General features: G+C 42.7%; 1 protein-coding gene across 3 annotated transcripts in view; it reads right to left on the bottom strand.

Moving 5' to 3' along the window:
* WWP1 (WW domain containing E3 ubiquitin protein ligase 1) overlaps nt 1-23666 on the bottom strand; it is a 263487-nt gene that overhangs the window by 168973 nt on the left and 70848 nt on the right. The window lies entirely within an intron of this gene.

Here is a 23666-nt window from a genome sequence, read left to right as displayed (position 1 = left end):
CTGGGTCTCCGCGCTTTCTAAATAAAGGGCCAGGATGTTGTCTTTCAGACTTTAGCCCCATACACACGGTCGGACTTGTACAAACTTTTCCGTGGAGTTTTGTACAAAGTGTGTTGTCCACAAGTTTGTATTGCATACACACGGTCGGACTTTTTGACAACAAACACGAACGTGGTGACGTCACAACGTACGGACGCCACTTCAAAAGAGGACGTTCAATGACTCCAGCGCCACCTTTGGTCAACTTCTGTATTGTAGTCTGATCGTTTGCAATGGTTCTGAGCATGCGTGTTTGTACCTTGTACAAAAGTCCGATGCTTTTGCATACACACGGTCGGACTTTGCTCCATCGGACTTCTGTTGTCAAAAAGTTTGTCCGTTCGCAGAGCCAACAAAAGTCCGATGAAAACAGAAAAAGTTTGTCCGATGGAGCGTACACACAGTCGGATGTTGCTCCAAAACAGCTAATTTGCATGTTTGTTGTCAAAAAGTCCGACCGTGTGTACGGGCCTTTTAGGTGGCTGGACTGTGGCTAGTGGTAGTAGAAAATGTCTCGGTATCAGTGCGAGTAAAAAAAAAAAAAAAAAAAAAAAAAAAAAAAAAAAAAAAGATACAATTGGTATCGGGAAGAATACTGCTCCATCATTGGCACAAGAAACACTGCGCCATCACTGGCTTCAGGAGAAACACTGCGCCATCACTGGCATCAGGAGAAACACTGCGCCATCACTGGCATCAGGAGAAACACTGCGCCATCACTGGCATCAGGAGAAACACTGCGCCATCACTGGCATCAGGAGAAACACTGCGCCATCACTGGCATCAGGAGAAACACTGCGCCATCACTGGCATCAGGAGAAACACTGCGCCAATACTGGCATCAGGAGAAACACTGCGCCATCACTGGCATCAGGAGAAACACTGCGCCATCACTGGCATCAGGAGAAACACTGCGCCATCACTGGCATCAGGAGAAACACTGCGCCATCACTGGCATCAGGAGAAACACTGCGCCAATACTGGCATCAGGAGAAACACTGCGCCATCACTGGCATCAGCAGGAATAGTGCCCCATCATTGGCATCACAAGGAATACTGCCCAATAATTATCAGGAGGAATACTGCCCAATAATTGGTATCAAGAGGAATACTGCCCCATCACTGGTATTAGTCTGGAGGAAAGAAGGGAAAGGGGGACATTACAAACATTTAAATACATGAAGGAGGTGTAAAAGGTTCACGAGGACAGTATTATCAATATGAAGCCAAGATCAAGAGCACAGGGACATGACATCAAACTAACTGGAGGAAAGTTCAAATCTAATCTTAGAAAGTATTACTTTACTGAAGGAGTTGATTCTTGGAATAGACTTCCAGCAGAGGTAGCAAGTCAGTCAACAGTAAGCGGATTCAAAGATGCTTGGGACAATCATCGATTTATACTCAGACAATTTTATTTTTATTTTTTAAAGCCCACATTTTTTTTTTTTATTATTAAAAAAGAAAAAGGAAGCATACTCGATGGACCATTCGGTCTATGTTTGGCTGTCATGCTTCTAGATTTCTATTAGTGGAAGGAATAGTGCCCCGTCAATGGTATTAACTGGATGAATAGTGCCCAATGGCTGGATAAAGGCAAGCAAAGTACCACATTTGCCTCACAGTTTGGAGGCCACTGCTTTAAATTGTACTACTGCACAGGTTCATCTGTTAAGATATTTATTAAAATTGTTTTAAGACTTATACAAGACAAAACAAGCTTTTCAATGCAAAGACACCTGCATGTTAAAGATGACTACATACTATACATATTGACCCAACTACCCATCTGACTCTGGTCTGGGTAGTCAGCACCTGCACCAAATGTACAGTAATTATGTAACATTGCAAGATAACACACACACATCCCTGATTATATAACTGAATATCCATTACCAGTGTTTGAGAATGGGACGACTAAATGAAAAAGCTACAAGCTCCAAACTGTCAGCAAGATTCACTCCCAAGCAATCTTAGGTGGGCATCAAATGGCCTGTATACAAACCACTTAAAGTGAACTTGTGTCTTACCCACGGGGGCAGATTTTTTATGTTGCACGATATTTGGGAAACTATTTATCAAATGCATATTTTCAGGAAAAAATACATTAAAATAAATTTTTGTGCAAACGCACACACAAATATATCCAACTTCTTGGTAAAACTCATGTAAAGACCTTTACATGTTGTCATTTTAGAATCACCTGTGAATTGTGACTGGCATGTTCATCCTGCATTGCTTGAAATTTTATGCATAAGATATAACAGGCGATCTGTGTCAACATACACCAGCTCACATTCCTGCCAGACATGGCCGAGGTACAATGTAAGTGAACTAACATAATTCAACTAACTAAACAAGGCACGACTTTAATAAAAACCCTCCCTCCCTGCCCCTCGTCACACAGTTCCACCAATGCTTCCGCAGTTACTTCTATTATCCGGGTAGATGATATATGGCTCTCCATTGCTCGTTTTAAAGGGGTGTGTATGGGGGTGTTTTAATTAAATAAAATAAACTTTTTTTTAATTTTTTTAATATTTGAAATAATATTTTGCACTTTTTTCCTTTATAAAACTTCACAAGGAGGCAACGAACACCCTCTGTGATACATGATAGCATTGGGCAGCTGACAAGTTCACTTCATGGAGTCATTGAGGGTCTGACTGAACCCGAATGTCTCCCCTGAGCTCCACTACAGCTAATCAAGCACAGATTGTGCTCGATTAGTTTCAGATAGAGTAGCTGAGGAATGACAGCTGTGAACCCAGAAGTTGGGGGGTGGGTGGAAGAGACATCACGGGGGGGGGTTGGGGAACAGAATCCCCTCTCAACTTCTGCTCTAACTGGAGAAGCAGTTTCCAACAGTCCCCGACTCACTGGTGGAAAAGGAGAGCCCAGGAACCAGTGCAAGTGCTGATGGCAGGATGGTGGTGGGAAGGGGTGCACACTTTTACCGCCCCATAAAAGCTATTGAGTGGCTTTAGAGCTGCCCATTCACTTTTAGTTGTAAGCCCTTTGCCATCTTTTTAAGTGGTTGTAAACCCATTACAACCACTTTTTGCTACAGGTAAGCCTAAAATAAGGCTTACCTGTAGCTACCCCAGATATCTCCTAAACCTGCATGGTTTCAAAGACATCCCCTGTATCTGCCGACGTCATCGGGACATGTGCACTAAAGCAACGGCACGTGCGTGGCATTTCTTCAGTTAATGGGCCGTTAACGTTGGCTCCCGCACGCATGTGCGGGAGTGACGTCATCACGGCTCCGGCCAATCACAGCACCAGAGCCCGCGATACAAGGAAGTAACTCCGGGAACAATGTCCCCGATGCAGGGTACAAGGACTGCTGCGAGGGCTTCGATCTAAGGTAAGGAATTCATAATGAGCTAGCATGCTGTGTCTGCTAGCTCCTTATGCCTTTGTCTTGCAAGGTTTTTTTTGTGTGTGGGTTTACAACCACTAATGTTGTTTTAACATCTTGGTTACCATGCTGCTTATAAACATATCTTGGTAGACAGGAAGTGAAAGCTCACTTCAGGCATGGTTTTGCCAACGCTTCCCATTCTTCCACTCACTGTCACTGCAGCATATATTTCAAAGATATTTTTTGCCTACTTTGCCCCAGAGCACAATAATGGCACCTTTTATAATCAGTCATGGCCTAAAACCCAATAAGGGGGCAGCTATGGAAGAAGCTGGGCAGGCAGTAGCACTGATCATATTAAAATACATACCTAATGATTTAGGCAATATTGCCTAAAATGAAAATAAGAGGTATTTGGAAGACCAGCCACTTTATGTACATGCTGGTCTCCCACTGCTTGAAGGCAGATTTACAATGAAGACTGAAGGAGGAGGCATTTGATAAACAATGTAAAGAAACAAAATTTAAGAGATGTACTGTGTTTGAATGACATTTTAGATTTTGCCTGGATATGAGCCTTAATGTCTCCCTATCCAGCTGTACACTTACCCTTCCTGCTTTATATGTCCGATTGCTTACAGCTATACTTCAGGCAATTTGCTAAATATGTATGTTTATAACACACACATAAAAAAAAAAAAAAAAAAAAATTATATATATACATATATATATATATATATATATATATATACACATACACACACACACAGCGAGGGGGGAAACAAGTATTTGATCCCCTGCTGATTTTGTACGTTTGCCCGCTTACAAAGAAATGACCAGTCTATAATTTTATTGGTAAGTTTATTTTTAATAGTTAGCGACAGAACAACAAAATCCAGAAAAGCACATTTCAAGAAAATTATAAATTGATTTGCATTTTAATGAGTGAAATAAGTAACTGACCCCTTAGCAAAACTCTTGTTGGCAATCACAGAGGAAAGAAGTTTCTTTTGGTTGGCCACCAGGTTTGCACACATCTCAGAAGGGATTTTGTCTGACACCTCTTTGCAGACCCTCTCCAAGTCATTAAGGTTTTGAGGTTGACGTTTGGTAACTAGAACCCCTAGCTCCCTCTATATATTTTCTATGGGATTAAGGTTTAGGCCACTCCAGTACCTTAATGTACTGCTTCTCGAGTCACTCTTTGTTGCCTTGGTTATAAGTTTTGGGTCACTGGAATACCCATCCACTACCCATTTTTAATGCTCTGGCTGAGGGAAGAAGGTTCTCACCCAAGATTTGACAGTACATGGTCCCATCCATTGTCCCTTTAAATGTAGTTAAGTTGTTCTGTCCCTTTAGCAGAAAAACACCCCCAAAGCATAATGTTTCCACCTCCATGTTTGACAGTGGGGATGGTGTTCTTGGGGGTCATAGGCAGCATTCAGCCTCCTCCAAACACGGCGAGTTGAGTTGATGTCAAAGAGCTGCAGGATTTCAGTTTTTCATGGCGTAGTGCGTTATCAATTGTTTTCTTGGCAACTATGGTCCCAACTGCCTTCAGATCATTGACAAGATTCTCCCATGTAGTTCTGGGCTGATTCCTCATCGTTCTCAAAATCAATGAAACTCCACAAGGTGAGATCTTGCATGGAACCCCAGACCAAGGGAGATTGACAGTTATTTGGCGTTTCTTCCATTTGCCTATAATCCCTGTAAAGTGGTTGTAAACCCTTACAAACCACTTTGATCTACAGGTAAGCCTAGATTAAGGCTTACCTGTAAGTCCAAGAAATATATCCTAAACCTACATGGTTTTGGAGATATTTACAAAAAGACAGGCACCGCTGTCTACGGCTGGTTTACTTCCCGTTTAAGAGAGTGTTCCTAATCTCAGCTCGTATAAAAGACACCTTGGGAGTCAGAAATCTTGCTGATTGATATGGGATCAAATAATTATTTTACTCATTAAAAGGCAAATCAATTTATAACTTTTTTGAAAAAAAATTGTATACCGTATTTATCAGCGTATAACATGCACTTTTTTCCCCTTAATATCAGGGGAAAATCGCGGGTGCGTGTTATACGCCAATCCTCCGCGATTTTTGAGCTCTGGGCAGCTTTCAGCCGCCTTCGGGCCTTCTCACGGCTTTCGGCAGCCTTCGGTCGTTCTCGGCGGCCGATAACCGCGAGAAAGGCAGAGAGCAGCCAAAAGCTGACGAGAATGGCCAAAGGCGACCGAAAACCGACGAGAACGGCCGAGGACTACCAGGTGCCGCCAAGATACACAGGACATCTCGGCGGCGCCATTTTTAAAATCTGAAATGAACACTGACAAGGGGACAATGATGCACAAGGCTGGCTGCAATGATGGACAAGGCTGGCTGCAATGATGGACAAGGCTGGCTGCAATGATGGACAAGGCTGGCTGCAATGATGGACAAGGCTGGCTGCAATGATGGACAAGGCTGGCTGCAATGATGGACAAGGCTGGCTGCAATGATGCACAAGGCTGGCTGCAATGATGCACAAGGCTGGCTGCAATGATGCACAAGGCTGGCTGCAATGATGCACAAGGCTGGCTGCAATGATGCACAAGGCTGGCTGCAATGATGCACAAGGCTGGCTGCAATGATGCACAAGGCTGGCTGCAATGATGCACAAGGCTGTCTGCAATGATGCACAAGGCTGGCTGCAATGATGCACAAGGCTGGCTGCAATGATGCACAAGGCTGGCTGCAATGATGCACAAGGCTAAATGACAAGGCTGCAAATGACACTGATAAGGCTGGATTGATGGGCATTTAAATGTTTTTTCCTTAAATTTCCCTCCTAAACTTGGGGTGTGTGTTATACGCCGATAAATACGGTATAATATTATATATATATATATATATATATATATATATATATATATATATATATATATATATATATATATATATACATACATACACACACACACACACACACACACACACACAGTTCTGCTCATAAATTTACATACCCTGGCAGAATTAATTTATGATTTCTTTTCCATTTTTCAGAGAATATGAATGAGAATACAAACTTTTCTTTCACTCATGGTTAGTGTTTGGCTGAAGCCATTTATTATCAATCAGCTGTGTTCACTCTTAACCTCCCTGGCGGTATGATTCAGTCTGGAATCAGGTGCTGAAAGCGGTACAATTATTTTGCATGGAAATCTGGCGTTTTATATTGTAGTCCTGTAATTCTTAGGAATAACTCTCTTAAATCTCTTCAAACCAGAGTCTAGCAGACATCCCGGGTATGATAAAGTTTATAATATAATAAAGAATAATAAAAATTATTCAATAATGTAATCAAATCCTAAAACACTGAAAAAGGGACACGTTTTGGTTGCTATGGACAATCTCCAAAATTTCAGGCAGAAAAAAACAGTATTTATAATATAAAAGTGCATGCAGGGCACTGCACAGACCACTAGGGACAAAGGGGGTGTGTATTTTTTAATAAAGTACTGTAATCTGTAAGATTACAGTGCTGTGTGTGTTTTGTCTTTTAACTTTTTTGAATTTGCCGCCGTTCTCCGCTCCCGTGTGCCATAACGCCGCAGGGAACGGAGCTCGGCGGCATACGGCACTGTGAATCGAGCGGAGGACGGCTCGCTCACACAGCGCGGAGGACATCACTGGATCCAGGGGACAAGGTAAGTAAGTAAGTCTCCCTGTGTCCTCCCCTGCATCGAGCGAAGCGATCCCGAGTCTGGCTCGGGGTTACCGCTTCTATCAGTAAATTCCCAACCAGAGCCAGAATCTGGATTACCGCTAGGGGGGTTAAATCATAATCACAACAGAAATTACCCAAATGACCCTGATCAAAAGTTTACATATCCCAGTTCTTAATACCTTGTATTGCCCCTTGTAACATCAATGACAGCTTGAAGTCTTTTGTGGTATTCGTGGATGAAGCTCTTTATCTTCTAAGATGGTAAAGCTGCCCATTCCTCTTGGCAAAAAGCCTCCAGTTCCTGTAAATTCTTGGGCTGTCTTGCATGAACTGCAAATTTTGAGATCTCCCCAGAGTGGCTCAATAATATTGAGGTCAGGAGACTGAGATGGACACTCCAGAACCTTCACTTTATTCTGCTGTAGCCAATGACAGGTCAACGTGGCCTTGTGTTTTGGATCATTGTCATGTTGGAAAGTCCAAATACGTCCCATGTGCAGCTTCCTGGCTGATGAATGCAAATGTTCCTCCAGTATTTTTTGATAACATACTGAATTCATCTTGCCATCAATTTTGACCAAATTTCCTGTGTCTTTGTAGCTCACACATGCCCAAAACATCAGCATACCACCTCCGTGTTTCACAGTAGGAATGGTGTACCTTTCATCATAGGTCTTGTTGACTCCTCTTTAAATGTAGCATTTATGGTTGTGGCCAGAAATCTAAATTCTGGTCTCATTACTCCAAATGACTTTGTGCCAGAAAGTTTGGGGCTTGTCTCTGTGCTGTTTGGCGTATTGTAAGCAGGTTACTTTGTGGCATTTGCGTATTAATGGCTTTCTTCTGACAACTCGACTATGCAGCCCATCTTTCTTCAAGTGCCTCCTTATTGTGCATCTTGAAACAGCCTCACCACATGTTTTCAGAGTCCTGTATTTCACCTGAAGTTATTTGTGTTTTTTTTTGCATCCTGACAAATTTCCTGGCAGTTGTGCCTGTAATTTTAGTTGGTCTACCTGATCGTGGTTTGGTTTCAACAGAATCCCTCATTTTCCACTTCTTGATTAGAGTTTGAACACTGCTGATTGGCATTTTCAAATCCTTGGATATCTTTTTATATCCCTTTCATGTTTTATACAGTTCAACTACCCTTTCCCGCAGATCCTTTGACAATTCTTTTGCTTTCCCCATGACTCAAAATCCAGAAATGTCAGTGCAGCACTGGATGAAAGATGCAAGGGTTTGTCAGGAGTCCATAAAATAATTGACTTTTTATACACACACTAATTCCACACATCACAGGTGAGGATGGTTGCCTTTAGACTGTGTTCACACTTGTATGTCAGACGCTCCGACATTGGGAGCTCGTGTCGCATGACACGTGAAGATCAATGTTTCCCTATGAGAGACGTCTTAAGAGGCAGAAGACATCAGAAGAGGGAGAAGAGCCAGGGAGGGGAGAGGGGAGAAGAACTCGGAAGAGACACCAGAGCTGCCTTCATAAAATTACTTTAAAAACCTGTGTACTGCGTTTTATTTTTGAAACTTTTATTTAGGCGAATGGGAGTACAATGTACCCCATACTCCTTAACATAAGGCGGGGGGGCCGGGATCAAGGGGGCCCCTTGTTAAAGAGGGCTTCCAGTTTCCGATAAACCAATGGCCAGGGTTGTCTGGGAGAGGCCCTTGTCCTCATCAACATGGGGACAAGGTGCTTTGGTGCCCCAAAGCAACCGTCCACCCATGTTGAGGGAATGTGGCCTGGTCCGGTTGGGGGGTGGGGAAGCACTCACTCATCTCCACCCCCTTTCCTGACCTGCCGGGCTGTGCATTCAGATAAGGCTCTGGTCTAAAAACGGCTTGCGGGATTCCCTTAAAACCCATGCCAGACCGAAGGGCCTGGTATGGTCTTGGAGGGGAACCCATGCAGTTTTTTTTTTTTTGGTGTGGAGTTCCTCCTAAAAATTCATACCGGAGACAAAATGGCTGCATTGTCGGGATCAAAGTCGGACTGATGTCGTACTTCAAGTTGCAGGGCAAAGTCGGATTCATAGTCGTACGACATGTTGTACCAGTGTGAACCCGGCCTTAATAGCCATTCAAACCCCTTTGTGTCAACTTGCGTGCATGTTATCAGGCCAAAATCACCAGGGTATGTAAACATTTGATCAGGGTCATTTCGGTTGCCATTATGATTTAAAAAGAGTAAACACAGTTGATTGATAATAAATGGCTTCAGCCAAACACTAACCGTGCGTGAAAGTAAAGTTTTTGTGTTAGCATTCATATTCTCTGAAAAATGGCTAAGAAATAAAATTCTGCCAGGGTATGTAAACTTATGAGCATGATAGATACTGTTGTAGCTTCCAAAAAATCTGTATATCAGTTCCATCTTGTCTTTTGATCCAAACACCCTGCCAGACAACACAACCTGGTCCTGGGTCGGTCAGCATATTACACTACAGTTAAAGGAAACCTGGCATAAGAGAGACATGGAGGCTGTCTAAGCCAAGCTCTCATGAAAATCCTAATATCCTGGTAGTCATGCTGAGCCTCTTGTTTCAAAACTTTTGAGTCACTGACCCAGAATAAGCATGCAAGTTAGGAAATTCAGATTTCCCTTTTCTGCATACTCGTTCCAGATTAGTGGCTCAGAAAATATTTAAGCCATTGTGTCATAATAAGCCCAGCTTATGAACCCAAGAAAGATTTGAGCAGTAGCAGCCCCTAGGTTTCTCTCAAGGCAGGTCTACTTTTAAATAATTTTGTTCAACCTAGGATCCTCACCCTGCGCCTGTGACTAGAAAAGCAGTCTCCAAACTATGGCCAGAGGGCCAGATGTGGCATGTTGCTTGTCTATATCTGGCCCTTGGGCCATCATTCCATCCACTGATTCCAACAGTGCATTATTCTTCCCACTGACACCAATTATGGGACATTATTCCTTCCATTGACACCAATGATGTCCTCTTTTGGAGGACACTGAAGTCTAACATCTGCCAGACACTGCTGAAGATGTTTTATGAGTGGTGGCCAGCACTGGGGAAGCAGGCTTAAGCCTCATACACACGATCAAATTTTCCGCAGACAAAACTTCGGACTTTTGTCCGAAGGCATGTGCCTGGATTTTGTCTTGCATACAAAAAACGGCAAGGAATTGTCAGCCAACAAACACGAACTCAGTGATGTACTACATGTTTTTTCAGCTCTTAAGCACCACCCTTTGGGCGCCTTCTGCTAATTTTGTGTTAGAAGTTTGGCGAGTGTTGATTTGCTCTTTTCATTTCACGTTTTTCAGTTTGTTTCTGAAGCGCCATTTGTCAACCAGACACGTTGCGGCATCGAAAGGAGATAACATGTTATTTATTATTGGCATTGGAGTTATTGCCAGTCCAGTAACAGGAGGAGGATTTCTTGCACCAAAAATTGGTTTCTTTTTTTACCCAATTACGTCACATGCCATTGCTGCAGGAGCTCCAGGAGAATAATCCGGATGCTCCCTGATTGTGGCTTGCATGTGGATTTTGTGGACACAAGTGGATTTTTTTGAACTAAAGTGGAGAGTTAATAACCAGGAGTTGTGCTTTGACTGCTTCTGCTTGACTGCTTCTGCTTGCAAGTGTTGTTTTTGGGGGTGTTTTATTTTCTCCCCTCCTTTATTTGATACATTTGCTAGCAGTTTTTAAAAGACCTTTTTTCTGACACTTTTTAAACAGCATTTTTTTTCCCCTCTTTCTTCCTGCCAAATTAGGGGAGGGGTTAATTGTTCACAGGTGTATAAAGGTAGTTATACAAACTCCCCCTTGAGCTTGCTCCCTGATTGTGGCTTGCATGTGGATTTTGTGGACACAAGTGGATTTTTTGAACTAAAGTGGAGAGTTAATAACCAGGAGTTGAAAACAGGAGTTAAGACAGGAGTCTCTAACCTCTATCCTACCTCCATTTTAAAGATCCCACTGCAAGGGGCAACCAGACAGCTTTCCAGAAACGTCAGGCTGACAGCAAGCCAGATTCACCGGAACCAGAGTGTTTAAAGGGGACAACCGCAGCCAGGTAAGCTTGCACCTCCACTCCCCCCCCCCCCCCAGTGATTGTTCCAGGGACTCCGTCCGACCGCCTACGGGGGTCAGGAAGGAATTTTTGCCCCACTGGTGCGTTTGGCTGCTACTGTCAGGGGGTTTTTCGCCTTCCTCTGGAACAACCATAGGTTAGCATACCCCTACCTCCGGCCTCCTTTCCATTTTTTACGCTATCCTAGGACGACTATTCCAGATCACAGCCAGACTTCTTTTCTGAGCGGAGACCTCCACCTTAAGTAAAGGTAGCTGGAACAGCCAGCAACCGAATACAACAACTCCTTCCGCATCCATATAGGCATCCCCTGATCAACTTGCGCGCTAATAGCCTCAAGCACGGCGGCAAGTCTGATACCTAGCCCCACCTCAGGATCAATACCCTGATCAGGATCATCATCTTAGGCCCATAGTACCATCAACAGCATCCACAAACCATGTGCTACTTCAAATACTCAGCTGAAGTTCTGCACAGACTAAGGAACATCAACACCACATTGCCATCTTCCATACAAAAAATACTTCAAAGAGAACAACTATTAAAAACTGGACGACAACCAGCTCCCAACCACAGGAAGACATCTACTCGACCACTACAATTAGATTGCGCCTTGATTAACGCCAGGTCTGCAGTCAAACATAGACTGGAAGTACACGACTTCATCATCGAGAACAATGTAGACTGCCTCTTCATCACCGAAAGCTGGTTAACCTCTGACTGCAACACCATCCTCACCGAATTGGTGCAGGAAAACTACAGGATCCTAACCGAACACCGGATAGGGAAAAAAGGAGGAGGCCTAGCAGTGATCTTTAAAGGTCACCTGGATCTCACTAAACCATCATCTCAGAACCCAGTTCCTTTTATGGAAACCCTGATGCTACATCTTCAACCAACACCCCATGACACCACTCATATTCTACTGTGCTACAGACCACCGGGACCAAAGTCCAATCTTCTTTCACCCCTCACAGAATCCTTTGCAATGCACACCCTAAAATTCAAAAATTTCCTGGCACTCGGAGATTTCAACCTTTGGGCAAACGAGCCTAAAGACCCCATCGCGACTGCCTGCATCAATCAACTAGAAGAACTGGGTCTACAGCAACTGATAAAGAATCCCACGCATGGGTCAGGACACACCCTGGACCTCATTTTCAAACAGAACATCGACGTCAACATACTCGACAACATAACTCTGCCATGGACGGATCACCACGCCATCAAATTCAAAATCACTACCAACATCACCAACGCAAAACGGAAACCTGTAACAACGCACTGGACCAGATCGCATAAAAAACTGTACTCCGAAGCCTTCAAAACCACTCTGTCCAAAAAGATATCTACAATAACCTTAAACCACTCTACGGAGGAAACACTCAACTCCCTGAACAAGGCATTACTGCAATCAGCAGACTCGGTAGCACCAAAACGCAGGGCACTCATCAGGAAGAAAAATGCTGGATGGTTTAATAGCTCCCTCTCCGTACTAAAGCATAAAAGCAGAAAAGCGGAAAGAACATGGAGAAGAAATCCCACCGAGGAAAACCTATTTAACTACAAAGGTCTGACAGAGAATTATCGGAAAGCAATCTTCAAAGCCAAAAAGGACCACTTCTCATATACAATCTCAACGGCCACAAACCAACCACGGGAACTGTTTAAACTGGTTAATCAATCAATCAATCCAGTGTGCCTAGAACCCCCAGAAAGTGAATCCCAGGATTACTGTGACAAACTGTCGGATTTTTTCATCGATAAAGTCAAAACCATCAGGGAAACAATTTGTCAGAAGAAAACATCCAACCTCAGCCAGCAAATACATAAAGAGGATGTCTGCACCAACATACCGCAACCGCCAAAATTTTCACTATCCCCAATTACCGTAGACACCGCAAAAAACATCATTAATAAACTGCGTGACAGTACCTCACCTATTGACATCATCCCCACAAAACTACTGAAAAAATGCTCCGACATCGTGGCTCCAACCATAACCCACCTCATAAACCGATCATTCCACGAAGGGATTGTTCCCAGCATCCTCAAACAAGGCATCGTCAAACCTCTACTCAAGAAACCAAACCTGGACCCTCAGGATCCAAACAACCGTAGGCCGATTACAAGCCTCAACACCATTTCTAAGATCATAGAGAAAGCTGTAGTACATCAGCTACAACTTCACCTGGATACTCACAAACTCCTGGACCCGCTGCAATCAGGCTTCCGCCTGGGTCATGGAACAGAAACAGCTCTCCTCAAGATTTGGGATGACGCCCTCGAAGCGGCAGATGACGGAGAGCCGTGTCTCCTCGTACTGCTAGACCTAAGTGCAGCGTTTGATACAGTAGATCACAATACTCTACTCGTCCGCCTCACAGAAGTAGCCGGAGTCCAAGACATAGATCTCCAATGGTTCGCGTCCTTCCTAGGAAATCGGTCACAGACAGTGAAACTAGGAAAATTCCTCTCCGAAACTCGGGCAGTCACCTGCGGAGTCCCTCAAGGCTCTCCGGTCACCCGTTCTCTTCAACATTTACATTCGCCCACTCCTTCAAATCATCAGATGCTCAGATCTCTGCTTCCACTCTTACGCTGACGACACGCAACTTTATTTCCGGATCAATGGAAAAAAAGATCACCAACAACAACTTGAAAACTGCCTCAAATCAATAGAGGACTGGATGACCACCAACTCCCTCCAGCTGAACCAATCAAAGACAGAGCTTCTTATCTTACACCCAAATCATAAGCCCGCAACCAAAACCTCCTGGTCTCCACCAACCGTCTTTGGGCAGACTATCTCCCCAAAGACCAAAGCGAAGAGTCTCGGGGTTATTTTAGACGCACAAATGTCAATGGATGCGCAAATAGGATCTGTAGTCAGTCGATCTCACCATCTGCTGCGCATGCTTCGCAGACTCATCCCTTTTATCCCAAAGAATGACAAAGCAGTGGTAGTTGGAACAATCATTAATTCACGACTGGACTACGCAAACTCGCTTTACATAGGATTACCACAATATCAACTTGCGCGATTACAACTGATCCAAAACACGGCGGCAAGGCTGATAACAGGAAAAAAACCCTGGGAATCCATTTCTCCTTCACTGAGGAGCTTACATTGGCTAACCGTAAAAAATCGGATCACGTTCAAGACCCTTTGCCTCACCCACAAATGCGTGCATAGAGAAGCTCCGCAATACCTAATGGAGAAAATAAATCATTACACACCAAACCGCAGTCTTCGATCAGCCAACAAAAACCTCCTCCTCGTGCCCAAAGCCCGGTATAAATCCAAGGGTGATCGGAGATTCGCTGTCCAAGGGCCTCGGCTATGGAATGCTCTACCAATCAACATCCGCCTGGAAGAAAATCACCTGGCTTTTAGGAAAAAACTCAAGACCTTCCTCTTTTAGCAGATGATCAAAGCTCGCCACAGCGCCTAGAGGCGATTCAGTTCGCATTGTGCGCTATACAAGTATTTCATTCATTCATTCATTCACGGACCCCTGCTTTCACCAACTCTTGGCATTGCTGACCCCCTATATTAACAGCTTCCCGACCAGCCGCCGCAGTTATACTGTGACAGGTTGACTCCCCTGCGCAAGCCGTCGTAGCTATACATCTGCTTGCGAGGTCGGGATAGCCTGCTGCACAGCGGGGTGCCGATGTTCATGGCCGACGATCGCGATGACTGCCGGCCACGAGCGATCATGAGCAGGAGACTCAGAACAGAGACGAGTGTGTGTAAACAGGAGCGACAGATTAAGTGTTCCTATTAGCTAGGAACCACGATCCATCACTTCCTCTAGTCAGTCCCCTTCAGTTAGAATCACCTCCAAGTGAACAGAGTCAACCCCTTGATCGCCCCCTAGTATTAACCCCTACACTGCCAGTGACATTTTTACAGTAGTCAATGCATTTTTATAACATTGATCGCTGTATTAATGCCAATGGTCCCAAAAATGTGTCAAAATTGTCCGATGTGTCTGCCATGTCGCAGTCACAATTAAAAAAAATTTAAAAAAATGCAGATCGCCGCCATTAGTAGTAAAAAAATAAAATAAAAATGCTATAATTCTATCCCCTATTTTGTAGACGCTATAACTTTTGCGCAAACCAATCAATATATGCTTATTGTGATTTTTTTTTTAACCAAAAATATGTAGCGAAATACGGTCTAAACTGAGGAAAAAATTAGCTTTAAAAAAAAAAAAAAAAAAAAAATGGGGATATTATAGCAAAAAGTACAAAATATTGTGTTTTCTTTCAAAACTGGCGCTTTTTTGTTTATAGCGCAAAAAATAAAAAAACTGCAGAGGCGATCAAATACCACCAAAAGAAAGCTCTATTTATGGGGGGGGGGGGGGGGGGAAGACATCAATTTTGTTTGGGTGCAACGTCGCACGACAGCGCAATTGTCAGTTAAAGCGACGCAGTGCCGAATCGCAAAAAAGTGCTCTGGTCAGGAAGGGGGTAAATTGACAAGGGACACCAACATAGTTTGTATCTTTGATCTTAAAAACTACGGGACAATGGTGTTGTGGTAACTTATCCAAAAAAAAAAAGAAAAAAAAAAAAGCATAAATATTATTCTTGATATCACTAGGAAAAAAAAAGCCTTTGAAAATTAGTTTGCAATAACTCCATCAGTATCACCACCAGCAATGCAGCTTCATTATGATCCCATTAAAGAAGAGAATGTGCGCTGCATTTCAAGATTTCATAATCTGCAACGTCATGAAAGTTAATTCTCCATTATGAATGCTAGTTTACAAGACCGACCGCTTCTGGCTCGTCCTTGCCTCCAAGCATGCGTGTTTGTACTTTGGCCTTTTGTCAGACGGACTAGTGTACACAAGCTCGGAAAATCAAACACACATTTGTCCGCGGAAAATTTTAAAGCCTGCCATCCAACATTTGTCTGCAGAAAATCCGACAACAATTGTCTGATGGAGTACAAACGGTCGAATGTTCCGCCAACAGCCTGTCATCACACAATTCCCATCGGAAAAATCAGATCGTGTGTACATGGTTTTAGGGTATCCGTCACCAACAAACTAATTCGTAGGCCAGTGATGTTGTTGGATTGAATTTGGAGTCGCTTACAACAGTGTTGGAGAGGAAAATGTTGTTTATGTTGCGTTCAATCTTGGACAACTCCTCCCACCCTCTCAACAATACGCTGGTCAGTTTGCGGTGCATCATCAGGGACAGATAGTTACACCCACGACGCCCCACAGATCAACACAGGAAATCATTTTTGCCTGTAGCGATCAAGATATATAAACTATTGTCTGTGAGGGCTGGAGATGAAGATTTAATTCTGGTTTATGGATTTTGTGTTTTTATAGTATGTTGGTATTGTGTTGGTTATTATTTGGGGTGGTGTTAGAGAAAGTGGTATATTATTTGTATTTGCAAGTTTGTCTGTTTTTGATCTGTGTTATTTATTGTATGCATGTTGTATTAGTAGTGTAGTTTTAATTTATTTTTTTAAATTTTTGGTGCCAATGGCTCTTATTGATAATTTTGTTGCGTTTTTGCATCTTGTTCAGATCTTGTGTTGTCTTTGTTAAGTTTTTCTGCATCGTAACAATTTCACTTTGGGATTTATAAAGTATTGTGTATTCACTGACCCCAATGAAGGGGCACTATTCCTCCCAAAATACCAGGGATGGGGCCTTTTTTACTCCCACTAGCCACAGTACGACCCTCCTAAGGTCTAAACAATAAAAGGAGTAGCCGCACACAAAATCATTTCTGTAATTTGAGTTCATCCCATATAAAAAAATAAATTAAAAAAAAGTATTGTCTTTCCCCCTCCCAATCTGTAATGCTAGCGCTAAGCAAACATTCCACAATGCTTTATTAAAGCCATAAATGGATTTAGGGCTGGGCGATTTTCCTCACCAAAAAAATCTGCGATTTCTTTTTTATAAAAAAATCTATTTACGTTTCGAAGCGATTTTCTTTTTTATTATATTAAAGTGCATCAACAAACAAAATTGCAAAGGCAAACCCTTTCTCTAAGTGAAAAGTCATTGAGCAAGTGGCACGTTAATACATATACTACAGGAGAGGGTCAGAGTGCGCAGACATACTGCAGGAGATTATCAGAGACTGTGGATATAATGCACGAGATTATCAGAGACTGTGGATATACTGCACGAGACTATCAGAGACTGTGGATATACTGCACAAGATTATCAGAGACTGTGGATATACTGCACGAGATTATCAGAGACTGTGGATATACTGCACAAGATTATCAGAGACTGTGGATATAATGCACGAGACTATCAGAGACTGTGGATATACTGCACAAGATTATCAGAGACTGTGGATATACTGCAGGAGATTATCAGAGACTGTGGATATAATGCACGAGATTATCAGACTGTGGATATAATGCACGAGAATATCAGACTGTGGATATAATGCACGAGATTATCAGAGACTGTGGATATAATGCACGAGATTATCAGAGACTGTGGATATAATGCACGAGATTATCAGAGACTGTGGATATAATGCACGAGATTATCAGAGACTGTGGATATAATGCACGAGATTATCAGAGACTGTGGATATAATGCACGAGATTATCAGAGACTGTGGATATAATGCACGAGATTATCAGAGACTGTGGATATAATGCACGAGATTATCAGAGACTGTGGATATAATGCACGAGATTATCAGAGACTGTGGATATACTGCAGGAGATTATCAGAGACTGTGGATATAATGCACGAGATTATCAGAGACTGTGGGGATATACTGCACGAGATCATCAGAGACTGTGGATATAATGCACGAGATTATCAGACTGTGGATATACTGCACGAGATTATCAGAGACTGTGGATATACTGCACGAGATTATCAGACTGTGGATATAATGCACGAGATTATCAGACTGTGGATATAATGCACGAGAATATCAGACTGTGGATATAATGCACGAGAATATCAGACTGTGGATATAATGCACGAGATTATCAGAGACTGTGGATATAATGCACGAGATTATCAGAGACTGTGGATATACTGCACGAGATTATCAGAGACTGTGGATATAATGCACGAGATTATCAGAGACTGTGGATATAATGCACGAGATTATCAGAGACTGTGGATATAATGCACGAGATTATCAGAGACTGTGGATATAATGCACGAGATTATCAGAGACTGTGGATATAATGCACGAGATTATCAGAGACTGTGGATATACTGCACGAGACTATCAGAGACTGTGGATATACTGCACAAGATTATCAGAGACTGTGGATATACTGCAGGAGATTATCAGAGACTGTGGATATACTGCACGAGATTATCAGAGACTGTGGGGATATACTGCACGAGATCATCAGAGACTGTGGATATAATGCACGAGATTATCAGACTGTGGATATACTGCACGAGATTATCAGACTGTGGATATAATGCACGAGATTATCAGACTGTGGATATAATGCACGAGATTATCAGACTGTGGATATAATGCACGAGATTATCAGACTGTGGATATAATGCACGAGAATATCAGACTGTGGATATAATGCACGAGATTATCAGAGACTGTGGATATAATGCACGAGATTATCAGAGACTGTGGATATGCTGCACAAGATTATCAGAGACTGTGGATATAATGCACGAGATTATCAGAGACTGTGGATATAATGCACGAGATTATCAGAGACTGTGGATATAATGCACGAGATTATCAGAGACTGTGGATATAATGCACGAGATTATCAGAGACTGTGGATATAATGCACGAGATTATCAGAGACTGTGGATATACTGCACGAGATTATCAGAGACTGTGGATATAATGCACGAGATTATCAGAGACTGTGGATATAATGCACGAGATTATCAGAGACTGTGGATATACTGCACAAGATTATCAGAGACTGTGGATATAATGCACGAGATTATCAGAGACTGTGGATATAATGCACGAGATTATCAGAGACTGTGGATATAATGCACGAGATTATCAGAGACTGTGGATATACTGCACGAGATTATCAGAGACTGTGGATATAATGCACGAGATTATCAGAGACTGTGGATATAATGCACGAGATTATCAGAGACTGTGGATATAATGCACGAGATTATCAGAGACTGTGGATATAATGCACGAGATTATCAGAGACTGTGGATATAATGCACGAGATTATCAGAGAGTGTGGGGATATACTGCACGAGATTATCAGAGACTGTGGGGATATACTGCACAAGATTATCCCGACCCGGTCCTGAGCTCGGTGACCGTGGCACCAGCGGACCTGATCGCAGCTGGTGTCCCACGATCGGGTCACAGAGCTGAAGAACGAGAAGAGGTCTGTGTAAACAAACCTCTCCCCGTGCTTCCTAGTGTGGCTGTCACCGACCGTCTGTTCCCTTTTATCGTCTGTTCCCTTTTATAGGGAAAGACGATCAGTGATGTCACATGCCAGGCCACGCCCCCTACAATAAAAAAAAAACACACACATAACGTCACACATAACCCCTACACTGCCCCCTAGTGGTTAACTCCTTCACTGCCAGTGTCATTTACACAGGAATCAGTGTATTTAAATAGCACTGATTGCTGTATAAATGACAATGGTCCCAAAAATGTGTCAAAAATGTCCGATGTGTCCGCCATGTCGCAGTCACAATATAAAAAATAAATAAATAATAATCACTGGTCGCCGCCATTACTAGAAAAAAAAACACGCTATAAAACTATCCCCTATTTTGTAAAAGCTATAACTTTTGCGCAAACCAATCAATAATCGCTAATTGCGATTTTTTTTTTTAACAAAAATATGTAGAAGAATATGTATCGGCCTAAACTGAGGAAAAAAAAAAAAAAAAACGCAGAGGTGATCAAATACCACGAAAAGAAAGCTCTATTTGGGGGGAAAAAAAAAGGACGCCAATTTTGTTTGGGAGCTACTTTGCACGACCGCACAATTGTCAGTTAAAGCAACGCAGTGCCAAATCGCAAAAAGGGGCCTGGTCCTTTGGCTGCAAATTGGTCCGGGGCTTAAGTGGTTAAACACAAAGTGTACTAACAAAATGCACCAGGTGACAACAGTGTGAATGTACCCTAAAATAAACCTAGGTCGCAACTGCATACATGTGCAATCATCACAAAAAATGTTTAATATGTTAGGGCTCATTCACACTCAACCCCGCAGGGGTGTGAAAGTGTGGCCCTCCACTTGTTGCAGAACTACAAACCCCATCATGCCTCTGCCTTTGGGAGTCATGCTTGTAACCATCAGCCTTGCAATGCCTCTTGGGACTTGTAGTTTGGCAACAGCTGGAGGGCCGAAGTTGGACACCTGTGCCGTACAGCATGAATAACCCTTTGTTTCGTTTTCAGTCCTAGCACTGAGCAGCATGCAGGCAGACCATATTAATGAATGGACATGCATTGACTGTATGGACTCCCCTGCACAGCCAAGTTAAAGCAGAGTTCCTGCAGCAAGATCACTCGGAAGGCCCCCCCCCGCACGCGTAGTAGGAAACCAGCTGTGACACCAAAAGGGTTTACTGACGGTTTTTCTTACAGACAATGGTGTCGGCAGCACCTGAGAGCCACTGAAAACATTGACTGGGGTGCCAACATCGCTGGATTCCAGGACAGGCAAGTGACTCATTAAAAGTCAGCGGGTACAGTATGTATAGCTGCTGACTTTTTATTTTTTGCTGGGGGGGTGGGGATTCTATGAGATTTGACCCATTTATAGGCATGCTGGTTGTACCCATGTCAATCCATCGATTGGCTTTGGTACAACTAGCCTGCAGATTTTTTACATTTGATTACTGCGGGAGGCTATAGTCCCTAGCAGTAATCATTGTGTTGTGCCAGACATGAAGGCTCCCCACACACCCCCATCTATTGGTTGCTTTAGACAGGTACACAGGGATGGGTGACCAGCACTGAATGAATAGACAGTGTGTAGGTCTCCATGCACCCACCCTTTTATCTGTCAAACTCAGCTGTGCAGGCGAGCCCGTAGAGCTGATGCACATCCATTCACTAATATGGTCTGCCTGCACTTAGCTCAACGCTAGAACAAAACAGTAAATAGGCTCTTCATGTTATACGGGGCTGAGTGTACTTCGTGTTATTTCCAATATTTATAAATTGCCAGCTCCCTAAATAAAAAAACACTGTTCAGGTACTTCATATTTTAGGGCACCACTGTCCCCGACTTCACTTAGCTCTCATGCATTGGCACCCTTTTACCTGGATTTTATTATATATTTTTTTTAAAACAAACCAGTGGTCATTTCAATATTACACCGACATTGCCCAGTTACCATCACAAACCTCTCCCAGTTGTATGGCCATGCAGCCATCACTGAAGTGCATGCAAGGGCAAGAGATCAATAGCACTGAGATATAAACCCCTCTCCTCTTCCTAAAGAATGCCATTTGGCCATATCTCAACTTAATATAGAGAAGAAGTGGTTTCAAAAGGGCTGCAGAAGATGAGCAACACTGAGATGAAAAAAAGGAAAAAACTAGTATATTTTTAAAACAATGTCATATGTTTGTGACACACCAAGCTAAAAGCAAGTGACACAAGTCAAGAGTTTACATTCAAGAAGAGCAACCAGGGTGGATAAAAAATAAAATATCGACGATTTAAAAAAAAAAAAATTCTGATTTTATTTTGATTTAACCACTTAAAGCGGGATTCCACCCTAAAGTGGAATCTCCGCTGATTGGATCCCTCCCCCCCTCCGGTGTCACAATTGACACCTTTCAGGGGGGAGGGGGGTGGAGATACCTGTCAAAGACAGGTATTTTCACCCACTTCCGGGCATAGACTCCCGTGGGAGTCTACGCCATTTCCTGCCCTACCACGCTGTCTGCTGGGACACACACGGGTCCCAGTGACAGCGCGGAGATTTCCTATTGCGCGGCGCGGCTGGCGCATGCGCAGTAGGGAACCGGGAAGTGAAGCCGATTCGCTTCACTTCCTGATTCCCTCACCTAGAATGGTGGCGGCAGCAGCCGAGAGCCGAGCGATCGATCGGCCTCGGCATCGCTGGACCCCGGGACAGGTGAGTGTCCATTTATTAAAAGTCAGCAGCTGTAGTATTTATAGCTGCTGGCTTTTAATATTTTTTTTTTTTGGTGGAATCCCTCTTTAAGCCCCAGAAGGATTTGCCCCCTTCCTGACCAGCCCATTTTTTGTGATACGGCACTGCGTCGTTTTAACTGACAATTGTGCGGTCGTGTGACATTGCACTCAAACAAAGCATATGTCATTTTTTTTTCCCCCCCACAAATAGAGCTTTCTTTTGGTGGTATTTGATCACCTCTGCGGTTTTTATCTTTTGCGCTATAAACAAAAAAAGAGCGACAATATTAAAAAATTAAATTTCTTCATCAGTTTAGGCCGATATGTAGTCTTCCACATATTTTTGGTAAAAAAAAACGCAATGAGCGTATATTGATTGGTTTGCGGAAAAGTTATATCGCCTACAAAATAGCGGATAGATTTATGGCATTTTTTTTTAAAAAATTAATTTTTACTAGTAATGGCGGTGATCTGCGATTTTTAATCGGGACTTTAACATTGTGACGAACACATTGGACACTTTTGACACTGCAGTGTCATTCATACAGCAGAGCTAAAAATAGCCACTGGATTACTGTATAAATGTCACGAAAAATATGTATAAGAATAAATATTGGCCTAAACTGATGAACAATTTTTTTTTTTTTTTTTTTTTTTAATTGGGACTATTATAGCAAAAAATTTAAAATTGTTTGTTTTTCAAAATTGTCGCTCTTTTTGTTTATAGCGCAAAAAATAAAAAAACTGCAGAGGTGATCAAATACCACAAAAGAAAGCTCTATTTGCAGAGGGGGGGGGGAAGGGCGCAAATTTAGTTTGGGTACAGCATTGCATGACCGCGCAATTGTCAGTTAAAGCAACGCAGTGCCGAATTGTAAAAAAGTGCTCTGGTCAGGAAGGAGGTAAAATCTTCCGGGGCTGAAGTGGATAAAAACGATGATTTAAATCGAGTTGATATAAATCAAGCCTTTTTTACTAGTGATTTAAAGCAAATCTACCCTGAGAACAACAGATGAGAGAAGTAAACTAGCGCGGTGCACTCCTACACATGTGCACCAAGCATGGTTAAAATGGAAAATATAATCTGCTAAATTGTAACTAGAAATCAGAGACCTCCACATCGTGTATTGTACAAGAAGATCTAAAACTAGAACACATTTTGACAAAAGTTAATTTTTTTGGAAGCTGTCTTAGCATTGTGCAATCAAATGCCAGTATCCCCATTCTACTATAAAACATTAATATTCAATACACTCAAGTTGTATGACAGGTGCACTTTAAATTACTAGTCGTTCAGTAGAAGTACTGATTGGATGATAAGGAAATCCTGTTACAGGGGGTGACATGTAACCAGCA

The sequence above is a fragment of the Lithobates pipiens genome, unplaced genomic scaffold (assembly GCF_037356315.1).
Source record: "Lithobates pipiens isolate NorthernLeopardFrog02 unplaced genomic scaffold, aLitPip1_a1.2 Scaffold_19, whole genome shotgun sequence".
NCBI classification, from domain to species: Eukaryota; Metazoa; Chordata; class Amphibia; order Anura; family Ranidae; genus Lithobates; species Lithobates pipiens.
This window is presented reverse-complemented; position numbering and strand designations above follow the sequence as displayed.